Genomic DNA, 19739 nt, shown 5'->3' with positions numbered 1-19739 from the left:
TCGTCAACGTCTCCTGGTCTCTGTGGCTGCAGAGTCAAGCATCCTATCTTCACACCTGAAGCACGTGACATCGGTGGGTATTTGTCTATCGAGCCCCTGGTCACCCCGAAGTGACCCAGACTCTGTCCCCTCTGTTTTCAGGTTCTTCTCATCTAGGATCCAGGCTTGGATTCCACCGGACACTTTTCATCTTCTCGGCAGCAGCATTTCTTCGCATCATGCCATTGAAAACGACGAGGGTTTCTGACACCACTTGACCCCATGCACCCGGTCCTCTGGGATAGGTAACACAGGTACCTCGGTACTCGCAAGGGTGCTGGCCTTAGAATCTTCTATGTTCCAAAGGGTTTGCTTGAAGGCCTCTCCGAAGTGTCCTTAAACAGTAATTTTTCAACCGTAACTTTCCCATAGAGTTGTACGGAGCTCGCGTCTGTGTTCCCACACTGCACCCGTCCTCCGTGGGCTCCCTGTGTCACTCCTGTGGGTGGTCCCCTGGGGTCCCAGTGATTCTACGTGCTCCAGGCCCTGTGTCTATTGAAGTCGTTGTTGTTATTCCATTTTTTTAGTATATAGTTCGGTCTCCCCCTGGAGCCCGCTGTGTATTGTGCTATTTACTGTCGTTCTATGGATTAATTATTGTGTGCTTTGTGCTCTAATCTCGTATATAGGTTAGTAGAGAGTGTTTAGTAATAAATAAATATATTTTATATATCACTTGTGTGGTTCTTCTTTTATTTGATTACTCAGGAGGTTCTGATCTGGTAAAACAAGCTGTTTTACATTCCTTCAAGACTAAGCCTGAAGGCTGCTCTCCATAGCTACCACTAGGATAGCTTTCAATAAAGGTTATCTTTGACCTAATCATCAATAAGTGTCGTTTGGACTGGTGCAAGGTGCCCACTTTAATTAGTGGACAGCATATGCCAGGCCTAAAACCTCTTTGTTGATAAGTGGGTTAATTAGTAGTCCATGGCGAAAGTGCCAGTTATTGTTACCTTAGGGTGTGAGTTATCCCTGAAGGAGAGGGTTCCCAGGGACATTAAGTGCTCTGGGAGGGGAGCAGCATTGTCTCCTCCCATTTCTTTGCACAGCTAGGCCCAGGAGGTTGGGGTCCCTGGGGCTAAAATCAGCCAAGGCAGTGGGAAGCGTGCCCCCCTCCCCTTAATTTTTGATGGTCGGGCCCCAGGGGTGGCATCCCTGTCACTGAAATCGTGCCCAAGTGAGGGCCCACATGCCCCTCCTACTTTACACTAAGGCTGAGCCGCCGGGGGATGGGGCCAAAAACTTCCCCGGGGGGCATGTGGCTCCCCTGCCCTTCTGTTATTTGGCCAGGCTGTATGGGATATGGTCCCCAGGTGAAATCAGCCTGGGGAGGGGAGGCCACACTCTCTCCCTTTCCTAATTATAATGCTAATTACCCCCCAGGGACCTGCCCCACCCCAGGGGCAATACAAAGGCAAACATGGGCTTTATTTAACTGTGGATTCACAGATCCTCTGCGAATTTGCAGTAAGATTTAAGCAAAAACTTTTTTTGCCCCAAGCAGGTTCCCTATGGGACCACACCACCAGACCTAGGGGTCAGGGTATTCCTACCATACTCCCTTATGTATTTTTGGTTGTTTTTTTCTTCAGACTCGGCAGAGTCCGAGTCTCAAGATTGCTGCCATAACTTCTTGATTGATGTGTTGGCAGCCAATCAGATCTCACCATGAGATCTGTCGGAACTGGGTCCCCAGATATATATAAATCTTTTATCTTTAATAATCCCAAATCTACTGAATGGATTTACACCAAATACCAAAAAGGGCTCTTTCTGAAGAGCAAACTTTCTGCCAAATTTGGTGTAATTTCGTACAGCATTTCGGGCTGTAGTCTTGTTCAAAACCCCTATGGGAAAAACGTGTTTTGGGACCCCCCCATTTTTCTTGCCCCCCTGCTTGATGAATCACACCAAAACTTTCCAGATAGAAGCTAAACTGAGTGGCATACTAGTTTTGGAATTTTCATGAAGATTCATCAAACGGTGCCAAAATTATTAGCAAAGCAAAAAACACTTTTCCTATGGTAAGTAGGTCCTAACTATAACTACCTAGTGGCAACCGCCATTAGGTAATATATGTGATCAAGGTAACGGCTATTACCAAAATGCGTTGTGACTTTTGAAACGTGGTAAAATAAAAACTATTGCGTACTGTAATAGTAGTCTGAGAAAAACAACATGCTGCTCCAAATTCCCTCTGGTAAAAAACAAGAAAAATATGTTATATGTTACATAATTTGTATAAATAATTAAAATAGGTTGTTCAATTTGTAAGATCCCAAAAATATGTTTGAATCATTTCAAGATTCAATCAATTTTCACGTATATGTTTTGGTTAGTTTTGCAAAGTATCAATGCATTTATGAATAGCTGGGATCAGTTATATGTATTTAATTCACTACGGTTATACTGAAGATAAGTACTGTTGCATTTATGATTTATGTTTTATCTAACACCCCTAAGAAGTAACAGAGCTGCGAAACACGTGCTGGCTGTGTGATAGTGAACAAAATTGTGCAAGAAGAAACTAATCACATGGAACAGCATTTTGGAAGAGTTGTTTTTTCTCATACCATGAGCAGTTATTTGTATTAATCTATATATACACTGGTTGGGTACCAGTGATCTGAGAATTAGTACTCAGCAATATTCCTAAAAGAACACTGGGACAATCTTGCCTGTGCTGCTACACTTAATGATGGAAACGGTTTCTGGGCAGCAGTTAAAGCCATGAGATCTATGGGCCTTACTCTCACTCCCCTATACTGCACCATAACCAGTGAAGCATGGGAAGCACATTTTTCTAGGATCTACACAGCCCCGCCCCAGACCGAGGACATGTCAAACAGCCCTTCTGCCACTATGATTTTTATATCGGTGTCAGAAGTTGAGGATGCCATGTAACACAGCCTAGGCAACAAAGCCCCAGGGCCTGAAGGTCTTTCTATTGATCTCATTAAGCATAAACCGGAGTTCTGGGCACCCCTCTTACTTAATGTTTTTACCAATTTAACAAGCACTTTTATCCCAAGCACCTGGTCTACCAGCATCATTGTGCCTATTTTTAAAAAGGGAGACCGATCCAACCCTAGCTGCTACAGACCGATCTCCCTGATTGACAACACTTTAAAGATTCTCGGGAGGGTTCAACAAAATAAGGACTTGGGCTGAAAGGGAACACATTTTAAATAGGTGTCAGCTGGGTTTTAGAAGTAAACTGGGAACAGTAGAACAGTGCCTTAACTTAAATTTGATTGTTGCCAAGTATACGATAGCCCAAAAGTCACCTATCTATTTGGCCTTTATGGACCTCACCTCAGCCTTCGACTTCGTCAACAGGTCACGCTTGTGGTCGGTCCTTTTAAATTATGGGTTGGCTGAGGCCTTAGTTTATTTTTTGGCATATTTGCACGGGGACCTGAAAGCACGGGTAAGGATCAGCAATGACGGGGAGGTCTCAGGGGACATCATTATTGCCAGAGGGGTCAGACAGGGATGTGTACTGGCCCCTCTTTTATTAATTCTTTATATAAATGAATTACATAATGTTCTGCCTAGAACTCACTAATGATGTACCAAGAATTAATGGTAATGTACTCCCCGCCCTTCTATATGCTGATGACGCGGTCCTAATGGGCCGCACTCCGAACGCACTACGCACTTTAGTTAGGGGTTTTGTAGCTTTCATGGCAGACTTAGATCTTTGCACCAATTTTAAGAAATCTTTTAAAATGAACTGTGGCCCAAAAAAACACTCTATTAACTCAATAACCTCAGGTCCTGAACACTTTTTACGCACCCGTACTTTCCCATATCTGGGTTAATTATTCTCTGATACTGGATCTTGGGCAGCTCATGCTGCCCATAGTAGAAGTAAATTTTTAAAGCGACTAATTCGATCTTGAGTCTTCCCCAACCAAATCAAGCAGAGGTTGTTTTACCCATAATCAAGATTTATAAATCGCAGTGCATTCCCACTGCCACATATGGTGCTGAAGTCTGAGGTTTTACAAATTGTAGTGGGATTCAAAGAGAGGAAAATAGATTTTGCTGGAAACTTTTAGGGGCTCAAATCTCTTCCCCAAACCTTGTGTGTCATAAGGAACTAAATTTGTACTACATAGAAGATTTTATCAGGTCGCGTCCAGCTATATTTCGGCTAAAAATCTGGTAAAACCCGGCAGCGACCCTGACAAGGGAGATTATTGTAGACTGCCTCAACTGCGACAAGGGCGGGTGCATACCCTGGCTTTCCGCTGTTAGAAAAAGCTTAATCAGCGTGAACTTAGAGCATATCTTTTTAAACCCATCGGACCTAGAGGGTATGAATAAAAGAGTCCTCATGGATGCATTATATGAATCTTATAATAATGCAAGACACGTCACAGAGCGCTCAAAACCATCAGTCGTCAGGTACATGTCACTAGTGGAGGCAAACAGCCTTCAAACCCATATGTCATCTAAATATCTCCTTAAGAATACTGGTCATTGGGAGAGAAGCTTGCTCTTTCGCCTCAGGAATGGCACTTTAAAATATTCACTTTGCTTCCCTCTGGGATTTAATATTAATCTCGAGCAAATGCCCTGACCTTGTGGTACCGATAGTAATCAAACGATGTTACATTTTTTATTTTTTTGCAAATTCTACCAAAAATATACGAAACAACATCTGATTCCGTATTTTAAGGCAATTGCCAACATCGATTATAGAACAGCCTACTTGAAGAGTCTTAGACTTGAGAGTGACGATCTGATTTTTCGTGTCAGCTCTTTCCTGAGAGTGGCAGTCCGCTCACGCGTTTCTATGAGCCACTAACTGTACCTGAATATACAATACTGCTTTATCGTATGTACCTACCTATACCTTATAGTTGGTATACTAACTAAAGTGCTATCTGCGGTCTGGAATACTTTAAGAGATCAACATTTAATTGCACTTATATTATGTTGCTAAAATTGTTTACAACTGACTGCACTTTACTATAATATGCTGCTATCTGTTTGTCCAACCCCTGAATGTGTTTAATACCACAATGCTGTTATCCGCCCGTTCGTTTGTAAATCTTATTTATGATATTGTTGTTTTGTATACTATGTCTTTTTAACATTTGCACACAATTGAAGTCTTTTTAATCTGAAAGTCCTTTTTAACTATTGCTTTTCATATAGCGCTTTTAACAAGAAATTGTACTGGTGCTGGTGTATCTGAACTGTACTTTTATGGATACTTGTATCCAAATAAACATTATTGAATTGAATTGAATATTCCTGATACCCAATTAGTGTTAATGTATAAATGTGATGGAGTCCACTTTACGTCGTGTTGCCGCTTAGGGGTGTTACATGGTACCACGCACGGCATCCAGCATAGAGTAGAATTACAAAACAAAAATAGGAGAACACACACTCAGGATGAGAAATCCAAAAGACTTTAATGAAGGTGCTCTAGCCCCTGTAATGCGTTTCAGCCCCACAGCCTTGATCACAAATTGGAGTTCAGTGATACTTACCACAATAGTATGCGTAGGCATCAGCATAAATAAAATTTGGATATGTCTGTAACCAAGTACAACAAGCGATTGTATAAAAATACAGTGGTGTGCGTGAGTTTAACAAGAGTAAATAAGTGAGTGTATCATGCGGTGGTGCAAACTATCGACCTGCAAACAAATGTGATACAATTTTATATAAATTTGAAATAAAGTTGACACCAGTAATTGTTGTACTCAAAGTAAACCAACTAAAGTGGGTTTAGAAAACAATGTTTTTGCACATCAACTCTGCACCAATTAAATTTCTCAGCACTTGCTCTGCACAAGAAACTGTCATGAGTATGATACGTATGAGGGGTACAACCCTAGGCAAAATGAGCCTATTGGATATGGAGTGTCCGTAAATGGAGCCCCAGTGGGCATGGAATTTGACACACAGTTGGCAAGAGACTACAATAGTACTACCTCCAGAACTGTTGCCATATGGTCGCAGTGTCAGGGTACAAGGGCTGTATACCCTCAGTCAAACAAAAGGGAAATGGATTATTGTGCCAGCCTGTGCCACTAGACCCCTAAAAAAGGGATACGGCCTATGTGAGCAAAGGTATAGCTGCCCCAATTTGCGAGTGCCTCTAGGAACTGCCCTCCCCAAAAACTGTACTGTAAACCAGTTAGCAGTCACAATAAAACTTTTGCCAGCTAGAAAATGTGAAAATCAAAAGTGACAAAAACCAAACCATATCACCCAGTGAGTCAGTAGTGTGCTGGAAGAGTAGGGAAGGGTGTACCGGCCTCCTCTCAGAACCTAGCATGCCAGGTGAGAGTCCCTTCCTCTCCTCCCTAAAAGTAACAACAACAAGCATTTGCAATGCAATAGGTCTCGCATTTACACGAGTTTGACCTATTGGCATTGTAAATGACAATGGCTTTTATTTATGTTTCTAAAACCAAAACATAAGGCAATGTCATTTACAATAAAAATAGCTCAAACTCTCGCAAATGCAAGACCTATTGCATTGCAAATGCTTGATATATAGATATATATATTTTAATTTGGACACAATTACAAGCTAGTAATCAGAATCAGACATTAAAGCAGTTTCACAAAAATATTTGTTCGCTGATTGTTATTTATGTGCTCTATGTTACTGTAATTTTTTTTAAGAGGTACTGTATAAACCTTTTGCCTAATCTGAAACCCAGCATCTCTTTGTCACACTATTAAAGTTTAATCCATATAGTCTTTGTTACGTATATTAAAAAACGAAACAAAGAGTCTGCAGCTGCTGCCTGATGAAACACCGGTACTTCCTTTTGTTGTAAATTAATCAATAGGAAAACGGCAGTAGCTACTTGTTTCCTGCGCAATGTAACTAAAATGTAAACTATAATAAAAGCCACATATACATTTTAAAGAGCACGCAAAAAACGTGAAAAGATGAAATAGTGAACAAAGACACAATTTCGCAATCAAGTGTAAAAGGCAAACATTAGGTTTAGAAGGTTCATATGTGGGTAAAAAAAGCATAGTGTGGCCTCGAAAGGACATGCACGGATTCCAAAGGCCGCACAAGAAGCGCTTTAAAGGCACAAATGGTGAGCAAAAGGCACACATGCGAGAATAAAAGTCATATAAAGTGAATAGAAGTACATGTTTCGCCTTCCCACCTACCCCACCACCTCCTTGTGGTGCTGTAGGCTGTTAAATGTACATAGCGAGCCCTATTGCCTCATATGTCTTACAGCATAATCCCCAGTGTGCACCACAAGGAAGCACAGGCCACTGCGGCTCACTGGAAAGCAAATACAAGCACTGTGGTCTGTTTGTGGCATGGCGAGCTTTAGAGAGGGTGTGTACATACAGCGTGACTAGCGTTTGTCTCAAAGGATGTTGCAGAAAAATACGTACACGGGTAATGCGGTGAGGGGGGATGAGTCAGTACAGCACTGCACACCTTCAATAACTACTACACATGTCTGTTTTCAAAAAGACATTACTTCCTAAGAACAGTAGCTTTGCCGCATAAAACATGATGTAGATTCCGGTACTTTGTACACGTAAATCTGTCTGCAAGGCCACTGGAATTATTGGGCCTGCGATGACAAAATTATGTGGCTGCGGTTTACAGATCTTATCCTCTTGAGCACCTACACGTGGGCTGCGGTAACATTCCAGGACTCCGCATTTCAACGGGGAGACAGTTCCAATCATAGTACAGTGGCTTCTCTGCCTTGTCAGCCATTGAGTGACCAGTTTTCAGCCACATACATTCATTCATGTAACTGAGGTTGATAGGTTGCACGTGAGGCTCGGTGATCAGCTGTACAACAGACTGATTCTGCAGAAAAAAATAATTGCCAGCTCAGTATATTGTGTTCTGTTTTAAAGTTTATTTATTCCTGCAAACGATGTACAAATAGGGTTCTTTCAGGTATTTTTTTTATATCTAGCACTTACATTTCCCAATGAATCATGGTATATATCTTTGGACCTACCCATACAATATTTTTCTTTTTTTGGCAGTTTTATGTAGCGCCAACTCGATCCGAAGATAGTGATGTGCTTTACATGAGCACCCGTTACATTATACAAGAACATGTTGATTTTTGGTAGGCACAAGGAGATTAGGTGGTTTGCGCAGAATCACAGACGTTGAGGCAACGCCGAGACTCAAACAGAGTTGCGCTGCAAATCGTTTATACACATTGTTTTGAAAGTACTGCTTCTGCTTAAACCATTCCCAAAACCCTATTGCCTTATATTTCCATAGCATAAGCCCCTATGTGCACCACAAAGAAGCACAGAGCACAGCAGCGCAGTGGAATGCATATACAAGCACTGTGGTCTGTTTCTAGCATGGCGAGCTGTAGAGAGGGTGTGTACATACAGCATGACTAACGTATGCTCAAAAAGATGCGGAAAAAAAATCCGTACACGGGTAATTCCGTGGAGGGAACGGGTCAGTAACACCACAGCACACCTTCATTAACTACTAAACATGCCTGTCTGCAAAAACACATTTCCTACCGGCAACAGTATCTTTGCCGCATAAATCCTGATGTTGAATTTGTACATTGCACTAGAATTATGTGCACCAAAATATATGGATGGGTTGACTAAATCTTTTCTACATGTATGGTTTTAAAAGTACAGGTTCAGCCTAAATCATTCCGAAGCACTAAGAGGCTGACGAAAGCTACGTTTGTTTGTGGCCTGGCGAGCTTTACAAAGGGTGACTAGTGTCTGCCCAAAAGGATGTGGATGAAAATTCCGTACATGGGTAGTGCCGTGGGGGGGGAGGGGGGGCGGGTCTCTAGCAGCACTGCACTCCTTCATTAACTCCTACACATGCCTGTATTAAAAACAAGCGTTGGCCGCGCGCGAGCGGCCGGAGACGCAAAATGTGGTGGGGGAGGGGGAGAAGCGGGAGTTGTGTGTGCGCGTGCGTCATCGCGATCGCTCTGAAAGCGAAAGTGATCGCGATGACGCACACGAGTTTTTAAAGTGCTGCTGGCGGCCGGCTGCGCGCGTGCACGATCGCGTGAACGCAAGCGTTAGGCCAGCCAGCAGCACTTTGAAAATCCCACATAAAAAATGTCTCTTCGAGCCAGCGCAAGCGCTGGGGCTCAGCGAGACCTACAAATATGGTATCACAAGTGGCAGAGAACTTCTGAATAAAATGCACATGCGTCAAAATAAGAATGAAAGCAGATATACATCATTCTAAATGAACATCTAACTCTACATCAGAGCTTAAACCATAGGGGGTTTTAGCATTCAGCTCATTGGATTCTCTTTTACTCAATGTTGCAGTCCTGTCCCCACCCCTGGGATCCAGTTTAATATGTTCTGCACTAAAGAATTCCAGCTGTTTCCAATCACTATAATGGTATGTCTCAAAATGACGTGCCTCTGGGTAGTGCTTTTTGTGATTGGTAATGGCCTTGGTGTGCTCTAAGATCCTCTTGCACACAGGATGTATTGTGCTGCCCACATACCAGAGGTCACAGGGGCATTGCAACACACAGATAACATACATCGTACTGCAGATGATAAATTGTGTAATGCATTTGTGCTTGGTAGTGTGGGGCAGTAGCAGCTAGTGACATTTGAAAGTGGTGGGGCATGAAAGCAAATACAACACAAAGCTGGAGGTGCCAATGACGGAGGATCCATGCCGCTATAATAAAACACAAACATAGTTGTGGCCCCCATATATAACAACAATGCCATTGCATTCCCAGAAGCTGTAAAGTGCACAGTAAATTGATCTGCTTTCTGGTACCCGTTGCTCCAACAAAAAATTATTTCATCAACTTTAAAAGATGTCAGCGTCCTACACAATGTAGCTCACGGTTGCAGACCAATCAGATACGTTACACTGATGACACATGACAAACAAAACGCTGCCTTAGAAGTCAGATCGCACATCGAGTAAAATGTAAACCGCAAACAAACCCCCTTTGTTCTGCATTAGAGTTTGCCGCTCAAAGTGGGAATACTCGCACTTGGACAAACCTAGAGAGGGGTGCTACAGCAGCGGGAGAGATTACTGTATCATGGCGGGGCGTCATTGGGAAAATGTGTGCCACAGGCATGTGCCACGTTCCACATGAGAGTTTTGTACTCAGTTACTCGCTAGAAGCACTCTTAAGTATGCAAACGTCAGTAGAAGCCTCAGAGCCTGCAACATGGCGCTATCTTGGCTCTATTTATCGATCTATATCATGATCAGTGTTTTCACTCCCGGGCATAATTTAACTCTTTAACAGATCAGCAGACTGCTTCATGGATCAATTGGTATTTCTCTCTGCTGATGCATTTTCAATTGTGATATCCAATGGGCGATAACCCGTTCTCAAGTTATAATTTAACATAAATAGTGTTAAAGTCAGGATGAAAACGGTCTCATGATACAGCCGGTGTCTGAGATGTGGATCTGAGAAAAATGAGGTAGAAAGTGCTGGAAGGGGGATCCATAGTACTCGACCCAGGCTGCATCAAATAACAGTTGTGTTTACTGTTTTCACACTGGCTGCCACGCCAAATGGTATGAAATCAATTAGATACATCTCAAGTCCAGCAAAGAGGAGTTGAGCAAAGAGGGGAGCTAGCTGTGAAAATATTCATACAAATTAAAGCAGAATAGTAGCATACGTTAACCCAACACTTCCAGTCCCACTCCAGTCACGATGAGGCCCACACAAGTCAATACCGGCGCCGCAACTGAACAACTCGCCATCTTCACCGGCAGTGGGAAAACATGCTTTAAAGCTTTTATCAGCAACATGAGTCCCTCTTCCAATTAGAGAACTGAATCCAACTTGGAGAACCCTTGAAACCATCACCAGCTGCAGACTGTGTAGCTATAGAATGGAATCTCTTGCACAAATACTACTCTGCTGTCCGGCATTGTTACCTGCCCGTCGGACCCTATTGAGGCCTATTTTTATACAAGAGGGCATCTGTTCGGCCAGAGAGGCGGTTTCTCTTTTATACACTCTAGAATTAATGAGTGACATACAGTCGCGGCTGGCATTACGGGTGGGTGGGAGGTTGGGGGGGGAGGCAGGAGGGGTTTTATTAAATAAAAATATAAACTGAAACTTACTCAGCTTGTGGATGGGTCCGGCAACCGCTCCGAGTCCCGACTCCCGGTGTCCTGTGCCAATTCCTGCAGCTCCTCGTCATCAGGAAACAAGGCAGCCTCCCTCCCTCCCCTCCCTCCGCCAATCACAAAGCTGCAATGGCAGAGCTGTGATTGGTAGGCGCAGCAGGAGAGCAACCCAGCCGGGACATTTTCTCTGCATAGAGAAAAAGGGAGAGTGGGTGGTCCTGTTCGAGGACAGGGGCGAAGTGGCTTACCCACTGTTGTGGGTACTGACTGATTGGTCGGCACCAGGGACCGACCAAACAGTCAGTACCCACAACAGTGGGTAAGCCACTTCCCCCCTGCCCTCGAGCACGACCACCCATTTTCCTGCCCCCAACCAGGCACTTCTGCTCTCTCGCAGTGCGAGAAGCAGAAACATAAAATGGTCATTTTTACCATTTTATGTTTCTGCTTCTCGCACTGCGAGAAAGCAGTGGGACGACGCCCAAACGCCCCTATGGAGGAGCCGCCACTGGTGTGGGGGATAGAGAAGTCTTTACAGTTGGTGGAATGTTGGCAAGCTTTGCTTTTCCCACAGGTAAATAAACCTGTGAGCTGGTGTCCAAAGTTACTATGTGCCCACTCAGATGCCCCTACTTCAGTCTTCACCAGCATCTAATTTGGTGGTATGTTATGCAAGCTGTGACCCTGATTGTCTCCCCAATTACTGGGTAGGATTTCAGAAGATCCAAGTTTTTAGCCATAATCCCACTTACTGCTCCTGAATTGCTGTTAAATGTGATGATTATTCTGGTGGGGTTATCCTCACTCTTCCCAATGGTCTTACTGCTGGGCCCAAACAAGATCTCAATCCTAGACTGAGTATTAACCCTTTTGGCAGCTTTGTCTAAGACCATTTTGGATAACCTCATTGGGTAAAGCGTTGTTTCATGTTTTCTTGTTCTGTCAAAAAGGTGGCATCATCGCTACAGTTTCTTTTGGCATGCACTAGTTCACCGTATGGAATGCTCCACTTTAACTGGGAAGGATGACTGCTGAATGCATGGAGCAAACTGTTATATGGGGTGTTTTTTTGTGTAATGTGGAGGTGACAGTGTTCTCCACTATAAATCAAGGAAGAAACAAGGAGCAGATTCAATAGGTCCAGCACCCAAGCTCCTAAATGGACAATCTAGCACAAAAGAAGGGTGCAGTTCCTCATGGGGGGATGATAAGGCTGTCAGAAGAAACTGGCGAGTAGACCGAGTGATCAGATCTGAATGCCCTGACACATTCAAAAGCTTGTCATGGTTCATCATTGGTCTGCTCCTCGTCAGGCCGGTGCTGCAATGCCCGATGGGACCCTCAGGGGGGGTCTTTTTAGCAGAGATCTGTTGACCTGAGCCGTATTGATAAATTGGCTAAAGTTAAATAAAGTGAGGGGGTGCAAGTGCAGGGTGGTGTGTAGGTGATTTAAATTTGTCTAAGGAGTACAGAGGAGACTTTAGTAAAGTGGTCCCCTTGAAAATGTCAAAACAAGGGAGCTGTCACTGGTAATGATGTACCAAGATAGCTTCAACAAGGGTGACGTGGGGTCAACATGTTTCATGCCTCAAACTCTGGAGGGTCTGTGGCATTTCATCAGGACCAGGTAAGTATACCTAACATACAACTGATTGAAAATCGGGGTGGTGCAGTGAAGGTGTCCAATCATAAAAAGTAGATGATAATAATGCCCCTTAGGTAGGGCAGAGTGTCATCCTAGCTGAAAGGAAACTGGTAAAAAGAAGCAACTATCAGTAAGTAGGGCTCAAATGTGGGACAAAGTCAAAGAGCAAGACATGCACAAGGTGCCTGCCACCTTGTGCATGGCAATGAAGCCAAGTGCACCACACCTGGGGGCCTGCAACGGGCCCCCAAAGCCATCCCCGCCAGCATTTCCATGGCGGCATCGTCGCCATGGAAAGGCCTTTACCACCAGGCATCATAATATGGATGACGGTGCCTCACCATATTATGCCCGAGCTTGCCCAGCCGGCAATTGTAACTATTGCCGACTGATGGAAAAGCAGCAGATAGACTTTCCATCCGCTTAGGTACCCCCCGCCATGGTAATATGGCGGGGGTAAATGTGGTTGTGATGGCGGGTGGATCGCCACCGCCGGCCGAGCAGTGACGATCCGCCCGCCATCATAATCACCGCTAAAGTATTCATGTGGGCCAGGCAGTTATTGACCTGGGACCTACCCTCCTCTGCCGACCTGTAGGTATCGACTGAGGCTGGGAAGGTATTTAAGTAAATATGCGGAAAGATAATGGGTCCTGGGTGCAGGACTCAACTCTTAGCATGCATGGGAGTTGCCAATGAGGAGCAGCTGGATGCGCTGATCATGAGCAGTTGAGAGAGCAAATGCATGTGTGCGCTAGCAGGCCCCGGGAAGGACACAGAACGTGCTGCTCGACTACGTTATCGAAATGGCTATAAAGTTTGATGCCATATTCTGGACCTAATATTGGTGTATTCAGGGGCCTAAATGTAGGATAAAGCGTGTTCAGGCTACTATGGAAACAATGGAAGCTGTCCGACAGTTTAGATAACAGTTAGGCTGGCCCGTGTACATTCTTTTAAATAAAGAGAATATTTGGATAAAGAAAATATTTGGCAATGTGCGAAATAACCGGATCCACAAAGCACTATAGTCTTGAGGGGGGGGGGTTTGAGGGGTTAGTTAAAAAGCAGCCTCAATCAGTAGGCTACCCAGGTTAAAGACATTGAGGAAAGTTGGTGTATCTGCAGATGGTACACAAGTCAGTTAATATCATTATCATGAAATCTCACGTAGGCATTAGTCAAGAAAGGAAGTGAGGATAATCACCTGCCATAACTATGAGTCTGGTAGAGGAGAATGTAGCTCATATAGCATAGTTGTGTAGTTTGTTCCAGGGTATGTCATCATCATTCAACCCCTTAACATGGGTTGAAAGATGGAAGACCCACTGTTGTTCTTTCTGGGATAGAGTTTGTATGTCTCACTGGGTATTCGCCTCCAAGATTTGTCCATTTGAGGTTGTCAGGTGTGTGTTGGGCTGCCAGAAAATATGCGATTGTGGTGCTGTGTTTGCATTGAATATTAGTGCGATGTTCAATATTTCTTTTCTGGTGGTCATGCCTACGTAATATAGCATACAAGGGCAAGAAATAAGGTATATATAATTTTTGGTGTTGCAGTTTGTGTTGCCCCCTCATGTCAAAGTATGTGTGTCATCCAGAGTGATCTCTTTGGATGGCTCTGAGAGGTGACAGATCTCACAAGAACCACAGGGAAAATGTCCTGTGACAGGGGGGAGGTTCCATAATGTGCTTTGTTCAGATCTCGATGTGGCCAAGAGTCTGATTATACTAGAAGATCTTGCAAATTCTGGGTGCATTTAAACACCAAGCGTGTGTTAGGGTGATGTTCAGAGACCCTGAATATAGTATCGGTCAATGTTTCCGTACCCCAGCTGTCTGCAATGGATGAGCTGATAAATACATTTTGCTTTCTCTGAAGAGTGAAGGACCCATCATCGGAGGAGGTATCCCCTCTTGGGGGCTTGATAGTCTTCTCTTGTGTAAGGGTATATCTTCTCTTTTTCACATTTTTTTAATATCTTTCTGCAGTTTGTTAATTTTTTGTTGCATTAGGTAGTCCTATGGGTGCTTGCTCATTTCAGAGTTATTTTCAGCTAGCCATGATTTGTATGTTGTGATGCTTATGCCTTCCTTCATATTATTCTCTGAAGTGGTGATCCCGATAATAAGGGCCTCTGAGAGACGTTTGGCCATGTTGATTATCAGTATCAACCAGTCGTGTGTGCACTTCCATGTGATTTAGGACCATTCTTGCCTGAAACCGATATTCTCTAAGAATATATGAGGAGCTGATGTCACAAGAAGCCCATTGGGTGCTATGTAGGCCTTAAGGTATTCTGTCATGATTGCCGTGTGTAGGGCAGTCTTCATCTGCTGTTTTTTAAGAGCAGCAATTCAGCTCCAGTCATCACTGTGGCTATTAGAAAGGAACCATCCAGCTGCCACCAGCAGGAAGGGGGTTCTGAGAATCTCAGCTACGATGTGGTCATCATAGCTGAGGCCTAGGTTGTTGAGGTTAGGGTGGTAATGATCACTTGTTGTGAGAAGTTGGCCTGGTACATGCTGTCCACTAGTTAAAGTGGGCACCTTGTACCAGTTCCAACAACCCTTATGGTGATTAGGTCAACGATAACCTTTATTGAAAGCTATCCTAATGATATCTACGTAAAGCAGCCTTCAGGCTAAGTCTTGAAGCAATGTTAAGCACCTTTTTTACCAGAATTTAACCTTATAGTATTGGTTAAATGAAAGGGAAACCACACAGTAGTTATAAAAATATGTATGTATTATATATAACATGCTCTACTATCCTCTACATGTGGATAGAACACAAATCAAATAATACAGTTGCAAAGAATCAAACGTAAGTAGCACAGTAAACAGTGGGCTCCCGGGGAAGACCAAACCATATACTAAATAAGTGGTATAAGAACCACGACTCAGGACTAGACTTAGTCTAGGAGGTGTAGAATTGCTGGGATCCCAAAGAACCACCCAAGGTGAGAAAATCGTGACCCCACGGAGGACGGGTGCAGAGTGAGACTGCGTGTTCCGTACAATTCAAGGTGAAAGTCGCGGTTGGAAAATTAGAGATTAAGGACCCTTTCCAGCAGATTATGAAGACAACCCTTGGAATTTAAGAGTTTGAAGAGCCACCCCACCTGTGGATACCTTGGTACCAGAGTTACCTATCCCAGAGGAGCCGGGGGCATAGGTACGAAGTGGTGTTGTAAACCCTCGTCATTTTCTATGGATGTTGATAAAGTAATGTTGCTGCTGGGAGTATGAAAAGTGTCCGGTGAAATCCAAATGTGGATTCTAGATGAGAAGAACCTGAAAGCAGAGGGGACAGAGTCTGGGTCACTTTGGAGTGACCAGGGGCTCAGTAGAGGAATGCCCACCGATGTCGGGTGTTTCAGGTGTGTTGACGGTGATCTTGACTCTTCAGCTGCGAGGACCCGGAGACGTTTAGGACAACCAGGAGCTGGAGGCGAGCTGTTCCACAAAGGATTACTGAGGTGTCAGTGTCTGGCGGGAGCACCAACAAGTCTTGGCAGCAGCAAGCAACGTAGGGGCATATTATCAAGTCAGGCGATGAAATTATCGCCGCTTTAGCGGCAAAAAACTGCCGCTAAAACGGCGATAATGGGCTTGATAATATGCTCTATGGAATTCCAATTGAAGCCCATGTTAGACGTCCTTCACATTTAACATGGGCTTCAATTGGAATTCCATAGAGCATATTATCAAGCCCATTTTCGCCGTTTTAGCGGCAGTTTTAGGCCGCTAAAGCGGCGATAATTTTATCGCCTTGCTTGATAATATGCCCCCTAGATGGTCAAATTCTGTGTCGATCTAGCCCAGCAAGGACCAGAGGACTCACCACAGCAAGGGGAGTCAAGGCAGGGTTGGAGCAACCTCAGAAAAGATGCGCTGGGGTCAGGGCTACAAATGGCCCAATGCACAGAATTGTTGCACGACAACAAGCATGTGCAGCTGCAAATAAACACAGTACACAGGGGTACGGGTGTACGGTCCCCACGAGGGATATCCACCTTAAATTCAGTGAGAGGGCAGCTCAACCTTGGAGACCTTCAGAAACCTACCTCCTGTGTTGCTAGATACTTCAGAGTCCGCAGGAGCTCTGGAGCAGCAAACCGGTCAGATGCGTTATGGTGCCTGCATTTTCAGGGGAGTGACTCCTTCACCCCAAGGGAGATTCTTCTGTTGTCTTGGAGGTCCACAGGGTCCAGTACAGAGCCTGTATGGATCACGGACAGTGGCGAGACTGGGGACGGCAAGGGAAGACAAAGTCGAGCCCAAGGGAGGTCCAGTGAAGTCCACCGTGTCCAGACGGTCGAAGTGTAGTGGTATCTTCTTGCAGAATCTTGTCCACATAAAATCTAATGTCCTGTAGCCAGGTAACCCATTTTATACCCACGGGAAAGGGTTGGACAGATTCTAGGGACCCTCCTAGGGGAGGGACAGGACAGAGGGGTGTCTACACTCATGTCCTTTGTCCAGTTTCGCACCAGAGCAGGAGCAAATGGCTCCCAGAACTGGTTTGAGCTGGACTATGCACAGGGACACCAAATATGTCCCTCGTGCAGACTTTCTGGCACAGATACCGTGCACCCACCCAGCCCCAATACACTAAATCCTATCTGGGAGGTGGTCACACCTCCCTGTGACAGGATACCTATTGTCCGACCTTCCTCTGCGTGAGCTTGGCTCAGCAGCAGGAGGGAAGACTCGTCTCTGTGGCTGGCAGCATCCATTTTGTGCTGTAAGGCTCAAGAAAGTTGTTACCGGTAGACTTAGGTACCCCCAGAACCTCGGTTATGAGGGTACGAATCATACCTCCCACACCAGTTACTTGTGTGAAGGTATGATTTCAAGGTGTTTGACACCAAACACGAAATACTGCGTTGCAGTCATTTTTGAGATAGCATTTACCGTGAGGTTATAATGCACCTCTACCTACATGTCAGGCAGTATCACGTACAGCCCGGCAGAATGGTCTCTGAAGACTGCAGAGGGGCCCTGCTCATGCAGGAGCACTCTCTCACGTAAAACCCAGCACCCTGCCTTCAGGATTGTTTAGGCCTGCTATAGGGGTGACTTGTAAGGTTTTAAGTGTAGTGATATATATAGATATAGTGAACCTATATCTCTCATAAGTGGTGCAAGCACCAGCTTACACAGGCTGCAGTAGCAGACCTGAGGTTCCATTTTGCATGGTGTCTCATGGTTGGCATAATACATGCTTCAGCCCATGGGAGGCCTCTGGGGTAGCTATGCCCTGGGTACATGGGTACCATATACTAGGGACTGATAAGGGTACCCAAGTGTCCAATCTGGAGTTGTACCAAAGTACATACATATCAATTTAGAGGAGAAAGCAGATAGGCTTGGGTCCTGAATAGCAGATCCCAGCCAGACTAGTCAAAACAGTGGGAGCAAAAAGCAAAAAGTGGGGGTAGCCATAAGAAGCAGATCCTGCTTTCCTACACGTGTGTATATAAGATGAACGGTGGGTGTGTGCATGGTGATGCAAGGTTTTATGTCTGAAAAAGCCCTCTAGCACAGACTTGAACTCTTAGTTTAAGCTCAGTAAGGGTAATAAGATTAAATATTTTACGTGATGTCCCACAGCTGAACTGCCATACATAAACAATAAATCAGAGGAGGGACAAGGAGCAGTATCACTGCACCACACCAGTTTCCAATCATTAATAGGTTAGGTATACTTACCTGGTTGTGATGAAATGCTATAGTCCCTCCAGGCATTGAGGCATGAAACATGTTGATCCCACATCACCCTTGTTGAAGCAATCTTAGTACATCATTACCAGTGATAGCTCCCTTGTTTTTACTTTGTCAAGGGGATCACTTTACTAATAAAAGTCTCCTCTGTACTTCTTAGACTATTTTAGATCACCTACACACCACCCTACACTTACACCTCCTCACTTGCATTCATCAATACGGCTAAGATCAAAAGATCTCTGCTAAAGAGACCCCACTGAGGGGTCCATCAGGCATTTCTGCTCTAGACTGATCAGGAGCAGCCCAATGATGAAACATGACACCCTTCTGGGTGTGTGAGGACATTCAAATCTAATCAGTCAGATCTCCCCGGATTCCTCTGGTCTACATGCCAGTTCCTTCTGGCAGCCTTATCACCGCCCCCCATGAGGAACTGCACCATTCTTTTGTGCTAAAGTGTTCTGTACTATGCAGACTTCAATTTCCAGGAATACTATATGCTCTCTACTCATGTTGGACACAAATTCAAGGTGCATGTTGCTATCATTTAAGCAGTTCACAAAGTCAGTTACTTCAAGGTCACTGCCCTGTCAGATCACAAAAAGGTAATCAATAAACCTAACCCAGAGAATGATCTTGTTCATGTCCTCGTTGAATAAGGGTGAGGTGGACACCTGCTTCTTCCATCAGCCAATTAGCAAATTTGCAGAGCTAGGAGTGAAGCAGGTGCCCATGACAGTCCCCTTTGTTTTTATGAATAATGGTTTGTTGAAAGGGAAGATACAATTGGTAACGCAAAACTGCATCATATCAATGCGCATCTGTGTGTGTGCATAGAGGCAGACTGATCGGACCCTGAGGAAGTGTTTGCATGCCATTATACCATCCTTGTGTAAGATGCTAGTATAAAGATACTAGACATCGAGGGTCAATAACAGAAAGTCAGATTAACACGAAATACCCTCCATTCTTAGGAGTAAGTTCTTGGTGTCTGCATTCTGGGTGGGCAGAGCTCCAACTAGAGGTAGTAAGAAATGGTCAGTGCACCTTGACGTGTTCTTCAGAAGATTATTTCTTGATGACAGTTTTAGTCCTAGAAGGGTTGGTGGGGGATTTGTGTACCTTGGGGCCAAGGTATAATGTAGGTAGTCTAGGAAGTGGATGAATTGATAATCCTCTGTCTCTATTAGGCCTTTGCTCTTCCAAGTA

Source organism: Triturus cristatus, chromosome 8 (assembly GCF_964204655.1).
Source record: "Triturus cristatus chromosome 8, aTriCri1.1, whole genome shotgun sequence".
Taxonomy (NCBI): domain Eukaryota; kingdom Metazoa; phylum Chordata; class Amphibia; order Caudata; family Salamandridae; genus Triturus; species Triturus cristatus.
This window is presented reverse-complemented; position numbering follows the sequence as displayed.